Source organism: Triticum urartu, chromosome 3A, assembly GCF_056163025.1.
Source record: "Triticum urartu cultivar PI428250 chromosome 3A, HENAU_Tu73, whole genome shotgun sequence".
Classification (NCBI taxonomy): domain Eukaryota; kingdom Viridiplantae; phylum Streptophyta; class Magnoliopsida; order Poales; family Poaceae; genus Triticum; species Triticum urartu.
This window is the reverse complement of record NC_141875.1, coordinates 707,194,101-707,207,219: the sequence shown is the minus strand read 5'-3', so window position 1 is coordinate 707,207,219 and position 13,119 is coordinate 707,194,101. Positions and strand designations below refer to the sequence as shown.

At 47.6% G+C, this 13,119-nt stretch overlaps 1 pseudogene; it reads left to right on the top strand.

Moving 5' to 3' along the window:
* Window positions 1-9,778: 9,778 nt before the first annotated feature.
* Window positions 9,779-10,799, top strand: LOC147981937 (F-box protein At3g07870-like; annotated as a pseudogene).
* Window positions 10,800-13,119: the final 2,320 nt, after the last annotated feature.

Below are 13,119 nucleotides of genomic sequence, written 5' to 3'. Positions count from 1 at the left end.
ACTTTGCATGGACGGGCTTTAACCAATGGACCTCTCCACTTGGTTGTGTTAGGTCAGCCCATAGGAACACTTTGGAGCAACATCCAGGCCAGACCCACAGCAAGATCCCCTCCGTGTAGAACCGACGCGTCCGTTCCCCCCCCCCCCCACCAGGTGTCGGCAGCGGCGCCGTTCGTGAGGGGGGGCCACACCCCGGAGACGCGTGTCGGGCATTTGCACCCGCCACAACACTTCCAGACTTGTCCGGCGGTCCACCAGTCAGACCCAGTCCGGCGGAAGTCAAAGAGCTAGATCCGGCGATCGTCTGTGTCAGTGTTAGACGGGATGGGGTACCGGAGGGGGGTAGCAATGCCGCCAGTTGTTGCGGTGGGCCCTCCTACACTTGTGGAAGCATGGTGGCACACTCAGGCACCCGACACGCGGCTCCGGGGTGTGCCACCCTCACGGGCGTTGCTGCCGCCATGTCTCGGAGGGGGAAACGGTCACCACAGCTTACACACGACAAACTGAAAAATAGTAATAATTGAATATATAAAAAACACCGGCATCCATCATGGAAAATGGATTATCACGGTGAAACCTACAGACCCGGGCACCGGGCCGTTAACTGAACGTTTCACCGTAATTGTCCATTTTCTTAACAGAAGTCTAATGAATACCGGAGCTCACGTCGTATGGATTAGCCAACTATTTAAACAGGTCATGTTGCTTGTCTTTGGGCGAGGTAGGACTATTTTTTAAAGTGTGCTGAGAGTCACACATATGCCGTAATAAAAAAAATGCAAAGTATCTATGCCGACGGCTTAGCGGTCGGCATAGATTGACACGTGGCACGTGGGACCAAGCCTATGCCGACGGCCATGCCGTCGACATAGCGCCGCCCCTTATCCACTCCGCGGCCCTCCTCCTCCACTCGTTTCTCTCCTCGCACCCCGATCCAACTCCCTCTCCTCGACACCCAACCGCCGCCGCCACCCTCTCCGCACCGTTGACGCCACCCTAGTCGCTCACCCCTGCCACCGGCCGTCGCCGTATCCACACACCCGCGCCGCGCTGCCGTCATCTCCGCCCCACCCGCCCCATCTCCAGCCACCCACCCACCCACCACCACCGTTGTCTCCACCCACCCGTGCCGCGCTGCCATCGTCCCTCCCCCCCCCCCCCGCCGGAGTCCCCGGCCTGATCTCCGGCCACTGCTCCGCCCCCTCCGCCGACGCCCTTCCTAAGGGGGCCCCTGCCCCGACGCCCCCTTATCCTGGCCCGGCTCTGACCGGCCTCCTCCGCCACCGTGCCGACAACCGTCCGCCCGGCCCCGACCACCGTCTGCCAGGCCCCGCCCTTGCCTCGTCCCGGCCCCCTCTGACGTCGCCACCTCCCCCGCCCCTGCTGTCCTGCAACAGCTTCGGCGCTGCTTCCCCTCAGTGAGCTCCCCCGACCCCGGTCACTCGCCGGAGTTGTAGCTGATGCCGCTGTTGTGTTAGCTAGATAGACAAAATTAGTGTAGTGCAATTATTTTGTATGTTTAGTACAATTTTAGTAGATAGATAGAGAAATGTTAAAATTTGGATTGTTGAATTAAATGGATAGATAAGTAGATAAATTTCTAGGTACATCAATGTATGGATAGGTACGTACATTTTAGTTTTGACAAAAAAATTAATCAATGCGGTAAAAATTTAATTTGAAGTATCATGATCATCTAAGTTTTTTACTTTATGTTTTGAATAATGTAGAATATATGCATTCTATCCTACAATTTGAGATGTTGTTGAAATGGTACATTAGATGCGAAGTTCCAAAAAATTTACTCGGTGGAATTTATAGGGTTTGTGGCGTCGCATCTCTCGATATGATATGTACATAGATGTTTTGTGAAGTAGATAGATAGACAAATGTTAAAATTCAGATCATGGTTAGTGGTTAGTTCATCATGATGATATTGCAAAAAAAAATTTGAAGACAAAATTTTGATTGACTGAGATGTGATGATCTAAGTTGTTCTTTCGGTGGATTTTGCAGGCTTTGTGGTGTCGAATTTCATCGGAGTGACTGTTGTACGACGTGTTGGTCCCCCTGAGCATCCCTCTGCTGTTCTACTACTTCCTCTACAGCCGAGGGTGAGCTACAAGTCCATCTCCTCCATTTTTTCATATCACTAGATTTCATTCTCATGTCAACTAGCGTAACCTAGGCGTCTCCCGTCTGAAAGGGTTGCATCGATAAATATGCACTCAATTGCATATTTATCACCGCAGCTCTTTCGGATTGTCCAGCGTTTTCCACGGACAGCCCGAGGATGTGTAGATTGGGTATGTTCTTCATGTTCTACCCCGTTCCGAGACAGGATTTCGGCGGCGCCTCCCCATTGTTCTCCGGAGCACATTCTCTCGGCTATTTGCCGAGACGTGTATCTGGAGAACAGCGGGGAGGTGCTGCCGAAATTTTGTCTCGGAACGGGGTAGAATGGAGAACGTACTCAATTTACACATCCTCGGGTGGGATTAGGACCCATCTTTACCTATTAGAGATGTAGGTGGATTCAACGCGATAGAAACTAAAATTTTGATGTGATTAATTTAAGTGAATCCTTAATTATGTTATGTGGCTTGCAAAAAAGTAGAGGATGACAGATAATCAGTGGATGTACAGTGGTTTTATCCATCGGAATCGAGTAACATCAGAGTGGATCACAAAAACTGATGTGTATTTGAAGGAGATATTCCGTCGTCCAATGAGAATTATCCCACCATGCCCCTGTGCGAGATGTGCCAGACATCACTGTAGAAATCAGACGGGCATGAGTGAGCACCTTCTTACGCACGGATATATGCCAAACTTTGACATGCCGTAGATAAACATAGCCGAGCAGGACCGTGGTAGAGAGGAGGTGATGCGACAACGCATCGATGGATATGAGGACGACGGGGTCAGGGACATGCTAGATGATGTCATTGTTGCAGAAACTGCAAATGCGACACCTTTCAGAGAATGAATCGGAGGAGCCGGAGGCAACCGCAAAGGCCTTCTTGGAGGTCTTGGCCTCGTCGAAGAAACCTCTTTATGCGGGTGCGAAAATATCTCAGCTGGATGCCATCTCGCAACTGATTGCAGTCAAGGCTGAGTACGGCTATAGCCAGAAATGCTTCGAAGCATTCCTGGGAGTATGGGCTAACAGCCTCCCTGAGGGTCATGAACTCCCGAAAAGCATGTACGATACAAAGAAAATCATGAAGGCACTCTCTATGGATTATGAGAAAATAGATGTTTGCCTGAAGAATTGCCTTTTGTTTAGGCATGAGTATGCGGATGACAAGTACTGTAGGAAGTGCGGTTCGTCTCGGTACATTGAGGTGGTCGGTGAGGATGGTGAGAAAAAGCAGCTAACCATCCCCGTTAAGGTTCTTCGGTATCTTGATTTTATAAAAAGACTGTAGCGCCTTTTCATCACGAAGGAGTCTGCCAAAATGATGAAGTGGCACAAGGAAGGTATATGGTACAATCCAAAAAAAATCATACATCCATCGGAAGGGGAAGCATGGAAGTCGTTCGATGAAGAATACCCCGAGGAAGCAGCCGAGGCTGGGAATGTCAGAATAGCCATATCAGGTGATGGGTTGAATCCATATGGTAAGTCGTCCAATCCATATAGCTGCTGACCCGTGTTTGTAATTCCGCTCAATCATCCTCCCGGTGCCCTAATGCAACGGAAGACCATGCATGTTCTTGTCGCTCATTATTCCGGGGCCTGAATACCCGGGGAAGCAATTGGGTGTGTTTATGCAGCCGTTGGTGGATGCTTTGCACCATTCTTGGTACTTTCCGAGGTTGACATACGACCGGGAACTGCAGAGAAATTTCTTGATGAAAGTTTGGTTGCACTATTGCATGCATGACTTTCCCGGCTATGCTCTATTTTGCAGATGGTGTACAAGTGGGAAGATGTCATGCCTAGTGTGCATGCAGGCTCTGCGAGTGATTTGGCTGAGTAAGGGTGGCAAGTATGTAGCCTTTGACCTGCATCGACAGTTCCTCCCTCCAGACCATCCAGACAGGGAAGACAAGAAGAACTTCACGAAAGGCCGGGTTGTTCATGAAGTAACCGAGATTCCAACATTTTCGGGGGCAGATGTTCTTGCTCAGCTAAAAGCTCTCAAGCCTAAAGTCAAAGGCAAAGCCAAAGCCAAAGCCAAAGGATTCGAGGGATATGGTGAGATGCACAACTGGACCCACATTACCCCCTTCTCGCAGCTTCCCTATTTCAAGGACCTCAAACTTCCTTACAATATTAATGTGATGCACACCGAAAAGAATGTGGCAGAGTCCCTTTTCCACACGGTCCTCAACATTCCTGATAAGACGAAGGATAACGTTAAAGCTAGAGCCGATCAACAGAGAATTTGTGATAGACCACGCCTGAACATGAAGCCTCCCACAGGCAGTCGAAAAAACGGGTTCAAGCCAGATGCTGACTTTGTCCTTAAACCGCCAGAAAAAAGGAAGTACTTATCTGGCTGAGACAAATTTTGAAGTTCACCGATGGCTATGCATCGAATATAACTAAGGGAGTCAATCTTTCAACGGGCAAAGTGACCGTCCTGAAGAGTCGTGACTACCATGTATGGATTGAGCGGATAATGCCGATGATGGTTCGAGGCTATGTCCCCGAGCATGTCTGGCGAGTGCTTGCCGAGCTTAGCCATTTCTTCCGCACGCTCTGTGCTAAAGAAGTAAGTAAAGAGGTGATTGAAAAATTGCATAAGAAGGCACCGGACTTCATAGTCAAGCTAGCGAAGGTCTTTCCGCCAGGCTTCTTTACTCCGATGACACATCTCATTCTGCACCTCGCGAATGAGGTATTGTTGGGGGGCCTATGCAGAATCGCTGGCAGTACGGCCCTGAGAGACAGAACAAGCATCTCTGACGGAAATGTGGAAACAAATCTAAGATTGAAGCTTCCATAGCTGAGGCAGTTATCCTAGAGGAGGTGTCAGACCTCAGGACATCATACTATCCAGACCACGTTCCCCATCTGCATAACAAGGTGCCTCGATACAATATAGAAGAGCCTAAGTGTCAACCCAGGCTCCATCTATTCAACGCGCAAGGTGGGAGGGCTAGGGCCTCGAAATCTTATAACATGCCACGACAAGAGTGGGAGGACATCATGTTCTATATCTTGCACAACATCAAGGAAGTTGAGGAAGTGTGGATGAGGTAATATAACTACACCATTCCTTTATGTCTTCCACATCATCATGTTCCATGTTCACTTAGTCCCGGTCTAACACTTCTTTTCTTTTTTTAGTGATTTCGTTCAAGAGGAATGGACGGGAATGAATCCTCCTACTGAGGCGGAGGCACTTACTCTTCTCTGTCATGGAAACCCTGGACGTAAAAAATTTGTTGCTTGGTTCATGGAGAAAGTAATTTTCCACATTCCCCTATTAAATACCTAGTTTAACATTTATTAGTTAACCGAACTAATGCACGCAACAATTTCAATTATACTTGTAGGGAAAAGATCCGAACATATCTATGGATGATGAATTGAGATGGGTTTCCATGGGTTTTGACCCTGCCGTCATGACATGTAAAAAGTATGATGTGAATGGGTATCGCTTCCATACAGAGGTGCACCAAAACAGCCGGCCCGATCCCAAAACTATAAATACCAGAGTGTACACCCCCGGTCAAAATTCAGTAGACTACTATGGAAGGGTACAAAATATATACGAGGTTAAATTCCGCCAGGGGCATGAGACCCTAAGTCTGCCTGTGTTCAAATGCCGATGGTTCGATCCGCGGGAGGGGGTAAAACATACGCCTTCCATTGGTTTGGTCGAAGTTAAACCATCAACCGTCTATGCCGGAGCCGATCTCTTCATTGTGGCTACACAAGTATATTATCTGCCTTACCCATGCCAGAAATAGTATCTAAAGGGTTGGGAAGTTGTGTTCAAGGTGTCGCCACATGGTAAGCTACCGGACCCGAATGAAGACGATTACTACAACATTAACCCCATGACATGCGAGGGAGTGTTCTATCAAAAGCAACCTGATGATGATGATGATGTGGTTAGAAACGATGGCGCTAGACCATTGGGTGATGATGATGTGGATCCAAATGTCGACGATGCACGGAATGATGGTGAGACCATTGTCAATGAAAATGACATACTTATGCTAGAAAACTTAAACGAAGACGCTGACGACGAGGAAGAGCCTCCACCTCCGTCGGACAACGAAGATGATATGATTGATAGTGATAATGAGACGGACCGAGAAAGAGGTTACAACAGTGATGATTCATATGGGTTCTAGCAGATGTACATTTCAAGTCTTTTTTCTATAGTTTAGGAATATGCCTTTTATGCATTTTTATTAATGTGTTTATTATCATGCCTTTTCCTTCATTTTATTAATTTACTAATTTCTTATTCTCTTTTCAATGCAGGTTCATGGAACATGGGCAAGGGGAAGGCCGACGGTGTGGGTTTCCTACGCAAGGTCGTCGGCCTGCCTAGTCGGAGTGGTCGAGCACGTAATCCTCCCCCTCGGCTACTTGACGATGACTCCTCACAGGGAGGTCGAGGGAGAGGTGCCCCTAGAGGAGGAGGGGGCGGGGGAGAGCCTCTAGAGGGCGAGGTGGTGGGTGGAGAGCCACTACAGGGGGTCGCGGCCAGAAAGAGCACACCCTTATCGACTTAGGGGTGTTGTCTTCGAGGCCCTCCTCTAGTGAGGTACCCTCCTCTAGTGAGGTACCCTCTGGCGAGGAGGAGGAGGAGGAGGTTCGGGATGGGGCCGAGGAGGAGGCAGGTGAGGAGGAGGAGGACGAGGACGAGGACGAGGAGGAGGTTGGGGAGGGGGAGGCAGGCGAGGAGGAGGATGGTGGCGGGGATGATGGTGGTGACGGGAAGGGGGTTGACAACAAGGGGTGGCTGCGTGGTAACGCAAAGCTACCAAAGCAGGTTCCTGCTACTGAGGAGCAGAAGTGGCTCATTGAGCCCACGGGGAAAGAGTAAGTGCTACTTTATAATAATTTCATTATTTTGCTTGTCACATGCTTATTCCGGTTGTTATTTATTTTGCTTGTCACATGCTAATAGTTCATTCTTTTGCAGCAACTGGATATGTTCTAAAGGGGTCCGTATTCCCAACAGCCTCATCACCGTCTTTCTAAAGTTATATTGGCCGGGGTTGTACTGTCCGAATTTAGTTAGGCACCCGGACTGTCGGGTTTTGGCCACGAGCTGGGACCACTGGGAAGCGGCCCTCCACGCGGACCATGAGACCCATGCCAAGGCCGTGATCACTACTTTCTGGGTGAGTTCTTTTCAGAAGCACAAGTCCATTCTAGTTTCATGAATGATTTAACTCATGGCTTCTTCCATTCTTGTTTCATGCATGATTGTAGAAATTCTATCGAGTTCTTTCGGAGCACAGGGCCAGAGCAGACCGGATCGTGTTGCGCCAATGCAAGAAGAAGGCCCGCCAGATGCAGTACGAGGTGCGGTATGTGACCATCTCGACATACTACCACGACTGTCTTGGTGTGAAGATGACCAAGGAAGAAGCACGGAGGATGGGCATTACCTTGGAGAGGGACGAGTTCTTGGCGGTAAGTATAAAAGAGTTTTCATTATGCTTTCATTACCTTGTGGTACATTTCACCGTTTCGTGTTGACATGCCATTATGCTTTTATTATGTAGGTGTGTCCAAATTGGTGTTATGGAAAAGACGAGTCCTAGGCGGCATTGGTGGATATTTGGTGTGATGAGGCTGGAGCCTGGGCGGCTATGAGAATAAAAAACTAGGCTAACCGAGGGAAGGAGGGAGTACACGCCCAGGGAAACCGAAACCACTATCTCCACAAGGCAGTTAATGTATGACTAACCCCATTAAACATTCTTCTTCTTCTATTTACCATCACTTTCTTATGTATGACTAACCTCTGTTTGGTGGTGCAGGAGGAGAAACTGAAGCGGCCGCTCTCACACATGCAGGCGTAGGAGATCGCCCATACGCGGAAGGACCCCAAGCCTGGCGAGCCCAAGTACTACGGCAAGAAGACCGCGGGGAGGAAGAAGGCCTACTCCGAAGCGTATCTGAAGTTACATCCTGACACACCTGACCGCAATGCGGTGGATCTGGACAAGAGGGCGGTGGTGAGCATGGGGCCCAAGGAGCACGGTCGGGAGGCAGTTCTCGATGCTGTGATCACTCCTACTATCTCCTACACACAGCTCCGTCGGATCGACCCAAGCCTGAGCCAGCGCACGAGCCAGCCAGTGACCAGTGCACAGTCACAGTACCTCTTTCGGGAGCAACAATCTGTAAGTAGTTTCCCTCTTATCTTCATTGCTCACTTTATTTTCTGCATTTAGTAGTTTTATGAGTTCCATCATGTCATACCGTAGGCCTACCTGGAGTACACATGCCAGGAGACCATGGTGTGGCATGAGAGGCTTTATGAACACCAAGTGCAGAGGGATCGCCAGATGCAGCAGGCTTTTCAGGAAATGGCGGCCGACAGGTGTCCTCAGTTGCAGCCAGCACAATGTCCTCCAGCATAACTAGTGTTGCTGACCTTTGAGGAGTTTGTGGCACAGAACGCTGTCCCCTCGCCGGTTAGTTCATCCCCAATCTATTCACCCAAAGCATGTCATGCCTTTCAACACAATCATATATCCCGTTAATATGTCTTTTCAACATCCAGGGAACAGGTGGATCTACCGTTGGCGATGGTCTTCGCAGCACTCCCGAGACACGGAGCCCGACCACTCCGATCCACGGAGGCGGAGGCGGAGGTGGAGGCGGTCTTGGCGGTAGCGCTGCTGCTAGCAGTGACGACCTGGGCTTCGGTGGTCTTGGCGATGACGACCTCCGCGGTGCTCAACGTCCTGGCGCTTAATTCTTTCGGTTACTTGTGTGCTTATGCTTATGTTTCTTTAGATGACTTGTGTGTGGTGATGATCCTTTAGATGACTTATGTGCTTCTCTATATGCTTATGCTTATGTTTATGTTGATTGTGATGATGCGTATGCATATATTGTTGTGATGGTGCCGAATGATATCCCGATGTGTTCTATATGTCTATTTCCATCATATATATCTGCTGATATGTGCTGTATATTTGAATTGAATCGATCTGAAAACAAACAGAAAAAAGAAAAAAAAATCAAATGCAAACTATGCCGACGGCACGTGAGCTCCCAGTTGCTGACACGTGGCGTCTATGCCGACGGCCTAGCCATCGGCACAGTTTTTAAACTAAGCCGGCGGCTAGGCTGTCGGCATAGACGCCACGTGTCAGCAACTGGGAGCTCTTAAGGAAGGGATATGCGGACGGCCTAGCCGTCGGCATAGTTTCAAACTAAGCCGACGGCTGGGCCGTCGGCATATCCCTGGCCCATGAGTAACGGTTGGTCGCCGCGTGGCACACCTATGCCAACGACTTCGTTTCAAACTAAGCCGACGACTAGGCCGTCGGCGTAAATGTGCCACGTGGCGACAAGACATTGGTCACACTTGACGGCGGCCGCCGTTAAACTTGAACGTTGCCGACGGCCAGGGCCGTCGGCATAGATGTACGCCCCCCGTTGGGATTCTATGACGACGGCCTCCCGGGCTACGCCGACGTATATGTTGGCGACGGCCCTATGCCGCCGGGGGCCGTCGGCATAGGGGGCGATTCTAGTAGTGCATGGCGTACCACAATAACCAGCGCCCCTTTCATGCAGCGGCACCTGGAGCATTCCATCAGAACAAGGTCGTCCATGGTCGTCGTGCCACGCAAGTATCAGAAGGACCGAGGGAAGGTGGGTACAAGGTATCTCAGTATCTTCAGCTTCCAGCCAGGGCAAGGTAAGGTCGCCGAGCTTATCTTGCTCGAGAAATTTCAGCCCTATGGTATCCCAATGTTCAGCATGCTTCTCCACTGCGACGGATTGATATTGATCCCTTGCATAGTTGGGAAAATCTTCGTTTGCAACCTGTCCACCAAAGAATTTGTTGAGTTGCCACCTGGTAGCCCGAGTGTTTTGTTCGACCACAAGGTTGCCTTTGGCTTCGATCCATGGAGTAGAACCTACAAGGTGGCTAGGCACTTCATCCGCTCGTACAGAGATTCTCCTCAAGTTGATGGGGTTATCACCACTGGAGAATGCAGCTGTGGACATGAAATTTTAACACTCGGTGGTGACAGCAAAGAAGCTTGGGAATGGAAGGCCACTATGGATCTGCCATACCCTATAAAGGCAAGGACTCCAATTTGCCTTCCGGGGGTCTTCTTTTGGAGTGCTCTCAAGTCCATAGCACATGGAAAGGTTATCTCGGATGTCATTCTTCGGTTTAGTTTACTTGATGAATCATTTACTGTGCATCCTAACCCGCCATGCAGGGATTATCTAGGCAACAATGATGCGCTATCTGCGCTAGGTGGAAAGTTGTGCTATATCCACTCTGCCAATCCATGGGAGGTTGCAATTTGGCTGGCGGAAGATGGGCCAAATCTGAATTGGTCACTATGTCGTCGAGTAAGACTGCCCATACCAAGAAATATTCTTTGTCTTTGCCTGTGCTTCAGCTCACCCGGACAAGATATTCCTCTCCACTGATGCGTGCTACCTTCTCAGGTGCAATCTCCGTGATGGATCGCTTGAAGAGATAATCAACATGCCACGTGACCTGCTGTATGCTCGCCGAAGTGGTGGCGCGAAATTCACAATTGGTGCACTGTCCATTGCCCACTATATGGTGCCATTTGTGGAATCGTTGTTGCGCATCAGACCATCATAATAACAAGCGATCAGATAGTATATGAGATCAAAAGTAAGTGTTGTCTAATTTTTTCTCGTGTACAAGTGTCGTATCCAATGTTAGCAACAGCAAATTAATTGATGCTTGTTTTTGTAGTTCTCTTTACCATGTCTTCTAGTTCATTTCCTATGAGTTGGTGTATTGTCTAGCACAATTTTTGTATGGTTTGGCTACAATTGTGTGTTAGCTTTTCAATATAATTATTTATTAGAACTCTTGGTGATTAAGTATGTGTTGATGTAGCATGATTTTTTCAGACATTGGACCTCACCTGGAGTCGGTCGCTGAACCACATGACATGCACGACTTCATTCTCGTTGCAGATAAGTATGTACTCCCTTTGTAAAGAAATATAAGTGTGTTTAGATCAGTACTTTAGTAGTTTATAAACGCTTTTATATTTCTTTACAGTGGGAGTATTTTCTAATTAACCTTGAATCTCCTACATCGAAATAGTTAGCCTCTCACTATTAGATTTCTCCGCACATGTGTTCTTTCATGCCACATCAATTATTGATAGGTGTTTGATCAAAATTGCGTGACATCAGTGAGTCATGCATGCAGTCATAAGAAACATTTTCTTGCATCAATTTTTCTATGCAAATAATGCTTTCTTTGTGGTAATGGGCAGAACGACTCCAAAGTTAATAATAATAGTAATTCTTGTGTATTCACCTCATTAAGTTGTCATGCATATCTTTTTTTGTGTATTAATTTTTCCACCTCATTAAGCTGTCAGACATATCTTTTTTTGTGGTAATCAAGGCAAGCATGCCAGTCACAACTCAAAAGTTAAAAATAATAATTCTTGTATGTTCATGAATGCTGAATGTAATGGATTCTTGAAGCAAAAATATATAATGCATGTTTCACATTTTTTGTTAAAAGATGACATCACATTCAGTTTAATTCATTTTATCTATTTATACATCATTTGGTAACCAACTTCATAGATTTTATTGTTTTAAACCTGTAAGTGCATCTAGTGCCACCCCTAGTTGGTTTTGGAGTATTGACGACAAACCTAGTTAAGGGACTAATGTGTTTGTGAGAATTGCAGGATAACACAGGTAGAAGTCCCTCATTGATTCGGTTTTACTACCAGAGATGACCCCTAAAACTGTATGAAGACATTGAAGTCAAAGGTGGTATATGAAGATATTCACATTGAAGACTATGACAAGAGAAGACACTATATGAAGACTATGGAGCTCGAAGACTTAGATCTTTCGTAGTTCTTTTTCTTTTGTGTTGAGTCATAGGAACCACCGTACTGTTAAGTGGGGTCCAAGAGAACCAGTCAGAATGACTGAAGTGATGCCTAAACCAAAAACCTATGTCTTCGAGTGAAGACTATGAGAGCGAATCTTGTCCAGAGTCGGACAAGTCAGCTTTGCTTGTAGCCCAAGTAAACTTGCCGTGTGAGTTTGAAATCTGACCGTTGGAACACGTGTCAGTTCCTTAGTGACCCAGGGTCATTTCGGACAAATCAGGTCGGGTTGCCAAGTGGCTATAAATAGCCCACCCCCTACAACCATAAACGGTTGGCTGCTCAGATTGAAAGTACGGCTTTTGTCGTTTGAGAGCAACCCACCTCGAAGCATTTGAGAGAGAATTCCTTGTGAGGATAAAGCCCTAACCACCAGAGCTAGAGAGAATTGGGCATCACTTAAGTCTTCTTGTCTGTGTGATCTGAAGACTTATTATACTTGAGGACTGTGCATCCTCCAGCTGGTTAGGCATCGCGTTCTGAGCTTCCAAGAGACATTGTGGATTGCCAGTGAACGAAGTCTGTGAAGGTTTGGGAGTCTACCTTGAAGACTTACCAGAGTGATTGGGCGAGGTCTATGTGACCTTAGCTCAAGGAGAATACGGTGAGGACTGGGTGTCCTGAGCTGCGTGTTCAGGACTGGGTGTCCGGGACTGTGTGTCCTAAGGTTTAAATACCTAGCCGCTCCAACCAGACGTACAGTTGTCACAGCAACTGGAACTGGTTCAACAAATCATTGTCTTCAACGAGTCACTGATTTCATCTTCACTTTACTTTACTTACTGTTACTCCTTGTGAAGTCATTGTATGTTTTCTCTATCATTTGTCTTCACTGAGTGACTGTGTGTTCTGTTTGGCTTCACAATATCTTCCTACCTGATCCTTACTACCTAGCTGCTATTAGTCTTTGTGCTTTCACTTCATTGAACACTTGACTATGGTTTGCCTAGTGTAGTCTACCTTCCGCTGCATGGTAATAGGTTTAATTTTATCGTTTGTCTTCAAAACTCCCATGTTTTGAAGACTTTC